The sequence below is a fragment of the Lagenorhynchus albirostris genome, chromosome 11, assembly GCF_949774975.1.
Source record: "Lagenorhynchus albirostris chromosome 11, mLagAlb1.1, whole genome shotgun sequence".
In the NCBI taxonomy this organism is placed as follows: domain Eukaryota; kingdom Metazoa; phylum Chordata; class Mammalia; order Artiodactyla; family Delphinidae; genus Lagenorhynchus; species Lagenorhynchus albirostris.
The window spans coordinates 7,893,931-7,900,026 of NC_083105.1; positions in this window are offsets into that span (position 1 = coordinate 7,893,931).

The window sequence follows — 6,096 nt, forward strand, 5'->3', positions numbered from 1 at the left end:
GCACCGTCAGTCATCCGCACCCAGGAGCCCCAGATCTAGAGCGCAGTCCGGTTCTTGCCCCTGCTAGTCAATTACCACCAACAGGGGCAATTGGCCTTGACCTTGGCCCAGGGGGCTGGGACCCAAAATGCCCCGAGTGTTGGGTGGTTGCGGCGTTGGCCTCCCCGCTTGAGGGCGGCAGGGACAACTTGTCTTCCACTGGCCCTTTTGGTGACAGTAAGGGCACAGGGTATCGGGTGGTGGGCCGTTCCTGACTCTGTGCCCCTGCTGACCGCACTGGTAGCAGCTCAGCGGTGGTTTCTGAGACGGGAGAGGGGCTCCTGTGGGTCTGTTTTGGGAGGGACTGAGCAATGGTAAGAGCCATATACTGAGTGTGTTGTTTTAACTTTTCTTCCTCTCTTTGTTCTCTTCTGTTCCTAGAAGCCTCCTCCCTATTGTTAAAGACCTTAAAGGCCGTGTCAAGTAGAGCAGGAAATGGGGTCTGTGGCCCTTGCTCTAGTTTCTGTAATTTCTGTCTTATGCTTGGGGATGCCTGGCTTATAAAGTGAACTACAAGTATAGCCTGACCCTTAGGGGTCTCAGGGTCTTGGTTGGTGTGTTTCCTCATAGCCTCTGCTCATCGGGCCTGAAAAGGGGCCGGATTCTCAGAGCGTTCCTATGTAACTTCTCTGAGTTTATTATAATCAGGTTTGATGATTGCCTTTTTCATACCTTCTAGTAGACAGGTAATCACGTAGTTTCTCCTAGTGAGCCCTCCTGCTGGCCTATTTTCATCTGCCTGGTGTCTCCATCCTGGGTCTGCCCTTGGGACTGCCTCCGCCCCTGCTCGGTTCTCATTAGGATTTCGGGTGTGTGCCTTATCTGCCCAGGCCTGAGCCGCGGCCTCGATCCTGGCCTTTTCTTCATGATGCAGCATGTAGTTAGGACCACATGAATATCTGGCCAGGTTAAGTCAAAGGCTATAGTTAGGGCCTGGAATTCCCTGATGAAGGTGGAGGGGTCCTGGCTGAAGGAGCGCAGTTTCCCTTGGATGTGAGAGAGATCAGACATGGGGAAGGGGACATGAACCCTGATAGCACCTAGGTCTCCGTCAGCGACCTCTCGTAGGGGAAGCATATTGGGACCGGATGCCGAGTTTTGGGCTGCTCGTGACCGAGTGTGGGGAGTGGAGGGAAGGTCTGCTTCTGGGTACGGAGGTAGGGGTTGGAGAGAAGGTCGAGGAGGAGACTGGTGAGACCAGGGACAAGAAGGCTCATCCAAGATACCTGGTGGAGGGGGAGATGGGGAGGGACGAAGTAGTGAAGCTGGAGGAGGAGGGTGGGAGGATGAGGCATTAAAGCGGCAATGGAGAGACAAGTGCGACAGGAGTCCCTCAGGCTCAGATTCTGACCCAGGGCCGCGAAGGCCAGCACGGATGGAACCTCGGAGTCCTTTCCTAGTTTCCAACTAGTTGGAGGACTGTGTTGTAAGTTAGGGTCCTGTTAAGAAGCCGTTGTTCTTGGTGCCTCAGTTTGTACTGGCGCCAAGCCGTGTTACAAAAGGAAATGAGCCTCTTCTTCTTGAGATTGTCTGGGTCAAATTCCTTCCAATTCCTGAGAATACAACCAAGAGGTGAGTCTAAGGGAATAGACGTCTCTGAACCCATTCTTAGCCTCAGTGCGACGAAGGCACCAATGACCAGAGACGGGAATTCCCGGAAACCAGCTGGGAATTGACTCACCGATAGAAAATTCTCAGGGATGGGAAGGAGCTCTCCCAGGACAATCTAGAGGCAGTGAGGTCCTCTGGAGTCAGTCCGAGCTGAGGAGAAAGAAGCAGAAGAGACAGAAAAGAGGACTGAGGATTCCGCCTTCTAACCCTACCGAGGAGGCGGTGGCCAAGGGACTGTGGGCTTTGTGCTTTGCTTCGTCCACGGTGTGCCTCGCATTGCATGGAAGTCGTCTTGGCGGGAGTGGACGCTCTAACAGCCTGGTCTGATCCGTGACCCCCTTATCCTTTCACGGGAGTCTTCAAGCGGCAGGCGCCCTAACGGCTTTTAAATGCCTGACCCGTCCCTGCACGATACCAATCGGCCTAGTCCGCAGTCGGGAGGAAGACAGAGGGATCCTCAGCCGTCTGGGCGGCAGTTACTGGGGCGAAGCGAGCCGTGGAGCCTTCGGAACACGCCAAGATGTGGCCCTGGCCGGAGTTCCTCTGTTGATTTCACGGCAGCTTGCCTGTTCACAGTCCCAAGGAATGAGGAGAGGAGGTGGGGAAAGAGACCCCCCTGGAGGTCCCTGTACAGGCCACCAAATGTCGTGGTCCGCACGTGGGTTGGAAAAGAATTTCCAGACACAAGGCAGAATGTAAAGAAGATAGAATTTATTAGCGGGAAGGGTCGCTGCCAGAACAGCGGGCCGATTACCTTGTAGTCTGGGAGAATGGAGCCCGGACATGTGCTATTGATCAGTTTTTATGGCCAGAAAACAAAGGAATGGTCCGAGGTGTAATTCTGTTTACTGATTGGTCGAGGCACATACACCTTCTTTCTATAGGGTAAGAGTGGGACAGGGCAGATGACTTTCCGTATTTGGGACAGGTCCCGTTGCCCAAGTGGGCTGCGGAATTTTGTAACCATCGCAACATGGTGGTGGGGATGGCGATTAAGAGTCCAGTAGCGGGTATAACGCTGATACTTTTTCAGGCAGGGTCATCCTATGTCCTTGAAGCACCATTGTCCTTGGAGCACCACAGGAAGTCCCTCAAGCATTCAGAAAATTGAAAGAACTGTACAGCCCTATATTATGCTACATTTGTTAAGATTTTGCTGTATTTGCTTTATCATATATTTATCCTTCCATCCATCCATCCACTCATCAATCTACATAACATTTTTGTTAAAAATGAAACAGGTAATTTTTAACTTTCTTCTTTATGCTCTTTTGCATTTGTACTAATTTTTAAAATTGCTGTCAGTTTTCATTTAAAAACTGAAATAATTTCCATTTTGGAACAAAAGAATTATTAAAAGGAAATATAATCTACCAAAAGGATTTGGTACCAGGAAACCCTTCATACACGTTAGACCCAAATTTAAGCTCCTCCCCAGACACCATCCTTTTCTATCTTATTCAACACTGGATTCTGGAACAGTGCCTTGTACATAGTAGATAACTACTGGAGTAGTTATCCAGTAGTTATGGAGTAATGGAGTGAATGAATCCTTTTAAGTATGGTTGTTTATCGAGGTTAAAAAAAATAGTTAAGGGAGCCCTGGGCTTGAACCCAGGGGGGAATGTGGTTTGAGTTATCTTTAACAAGGGGAGGGGTCAGGCTCTCCAGCAATATGGGTAGGCCAGGCCCACCTGCCTCTCCCCCGGGGCCCAAGGCCAGCATCCAGTTGGATCTTGGGACTTTCTCTCTACATTCCTCACGTGTCTGACATAGTTCGGGCATTTGTTTTTGATCTGACTAAATGGCAAGTCTGCAGCCTTGGTAGCTCTACAGGAAACCAGAATAAATATCGTTTATTCCATTTACAATTGGCAATTAAGTTTGTTTTCAGGCACAAGAATGGAATTTAAAACACTCAGTTAAAGTAAACCAAACTAATCAGAGGCAGTCTGCTTTTCTCTTCAAAACATTAAAAGAAAGAAAGAAGAAAGGAAGGAAGGAAGAAAGAAAGAAAACAATAAAAACCGCTGCACAATAGAGAGAGAAAGAGGTCTGGAATATCCACTCTCCCCTTATTCTCACCTCACACTCACAAACTGACTTGTTTTGCATGTGTATTGAAAAGAACCCCGGAGATCTGGTTCTACTGTCTCTTGTCTAAATTACTGTGTAATTCGGGCAGGTTACTTGACCTCTCTGGGCTTCAGTTCTCCATCTGTTGAAAAGAGGAGAGGGATGGCCTAAGATGGTTCTATCTGTCTGTCAAAAGCTTTGATTTCATTTCTCGGGGCCAGGCAAACAGACTAGCTCTCAGGTGGTAACTTGAGAGAGAGTTGGAGAAAGGGAGGGAGAGAGAGAAAGATGACGACAAATGTGTTGATTGGAAACACTGATGGTTCTGGACTCTTCAGACTCACTGTGCAAACCCCCTTCTCCTTTTTGAAACCCTAGTCTCCCCATTTTATTTATTTATTTATTTTGGCTGTGTTGGGTCTTCGTTTCTGTGCGTGGGCTTTCTCTAGTTGTGGCGAGTGGGGGCCACTCTTCATCGTGGTGCACGGGCCTCTCACTGTCGCGGCATCTCTTGTTGCTCACAAGCTCCAGAGGCGCAGGCTCAGTAGTTGTGGCTCATGGGCCTAGTTGCTCCGCGGCATGTGAGATCTTCCCAGACCGGGGCTCGAACCCGTGTCCCCTGCATTGGCAGGCAGATTCTCAACCACTGCGCCACCGGGGAAGCCCTCTCCGCATTTTAAAGGGGTTTGAGAGAGAATCTAGATTCAGGAGTAACAAACAGAATCTCTTTGCTAAGGGCCTGGGTTTGTGATTTTTAGCTTTGAATGTGAACACCTGCAGGCAGAACACCTACACGCCGGTTCTCCACAAGCCCCAATGGACCCCTGTTACCTCCTATTACTTCCCGGGGCTTTGAAGGCCATTGAGTTTCTGCTAAGAATTCTCTTGCAGTTGTGAAAACCTTATGATCCATCACCCAGAGGAGGAGGAAAGGATGCTCGCCTAAGATGTTCTGCCGCCCACCTCTCTCTTCCCTTTGGGAGGTGTCCATCAGAGAAACGTCTCAGAGAGTAAAACTGGAAAAGGGAGGGGCTGAGGATCACCCCGAGGAAAATTCAGACTGATTTGATCAGTCCTAGCTGGAATCAGCACAGGAATAGCATCAGGCCTAAGTGGAAGCTTTTCAGCCTTCTCAGATGATGGTTCATTTTAAGGAAACACCCTGTGACCCTGACTGGAATCCAGTTCAAATGAGGAAACCTGAAGCATCTATGATAGGCCAGGCCCCAAGAGGATGCTGCTCACATAGAAACAGTACCTGCCCAGAGGCTCTCCAGGAAGCTGCTAAGAGGACTGTTAACTCTGTGAGAAAGCTCTCAGACCGACTGCTCTGGGGGCTTGCAGCTTGCTCTGCAGAAAATCCTCCTGGAGGAGGTGGCAACCTCCTCCTGGAGGAGGCGGGCCTTGCAGGAAGAGAAGGAGAGGGAGGGTGGAAAGAGGATCCACATCTCAGTAGTTGTGTGAACCAGGGTCTGGAGCTTCAGTGTCTCACCTCTGCTGGGAAGGGTGGCAATGAGGCCCACTTCCTTTGTAGAGATTAAATTAGTTGTATGTGGAAGGATCTGGCACATAACATATTTAACCCTGAATTGCAGGTAAAGCAACAACACGTGTGTGGGCTGAGTTGTGAGAGGTAACTTTGGAAAAGAAAGCTGCATATGTTGGGGGTGATTATGTCTGGGAGCTAGAGTTTCTTGGGTAATGTTTACCTTTCTCTTTATCCTGTTCTGTGTTGCTTGAAGTGTTTATAATGAACATATGTTATTTACATAGTGGTTAAAAAGTTCTTTGTGAAAAGAAAAAAAGAAAAGCTGTTTGTGTTGTTACTTTAAAAAATTTGAATCTAGAGAAAAGTGGCAAAAAAGTTCAAAGAACTTCAGAGACCCTTCGCCCAGATTTACTTATTTTATTTATTTATTTTTTACTTTTTGGCTGCGTTGGGTCTTAGTTGCAGTATGCAGGATCTTCATTGCAGCATGTGGGATCTTTTGTTGCAGCGTGTGGGCTCTACCTTGTGGCGCAGGGGCTTCTCTCTAGTTGTGGCGTGTGGGTTTTCTCTCCCTACTTGTGGCGCGCGGGCTCCAGAGTGCATGGGCTGTAGTTTGCGGCACATGGGCTCTCTAGTTGAGGTGCGCGGGCTCCAGAGTTGTGGCACACAGGTTTAGTTGCCCCATGGCATCTGTGCCCTTAGATCCCCGACCAGGGATCGAACCCACCTCCCCTGCATTGGAAAGAGGATTCTTTACCACTGGACCACCAGGGAAGTCCCCAGATTTACTTACTGTTAACATTTTGCCACATTTGCAGTCTCTTGCCATATATATATGTGTATATATATGTACATACACATTTTTTGGAGCCATTTGAGAG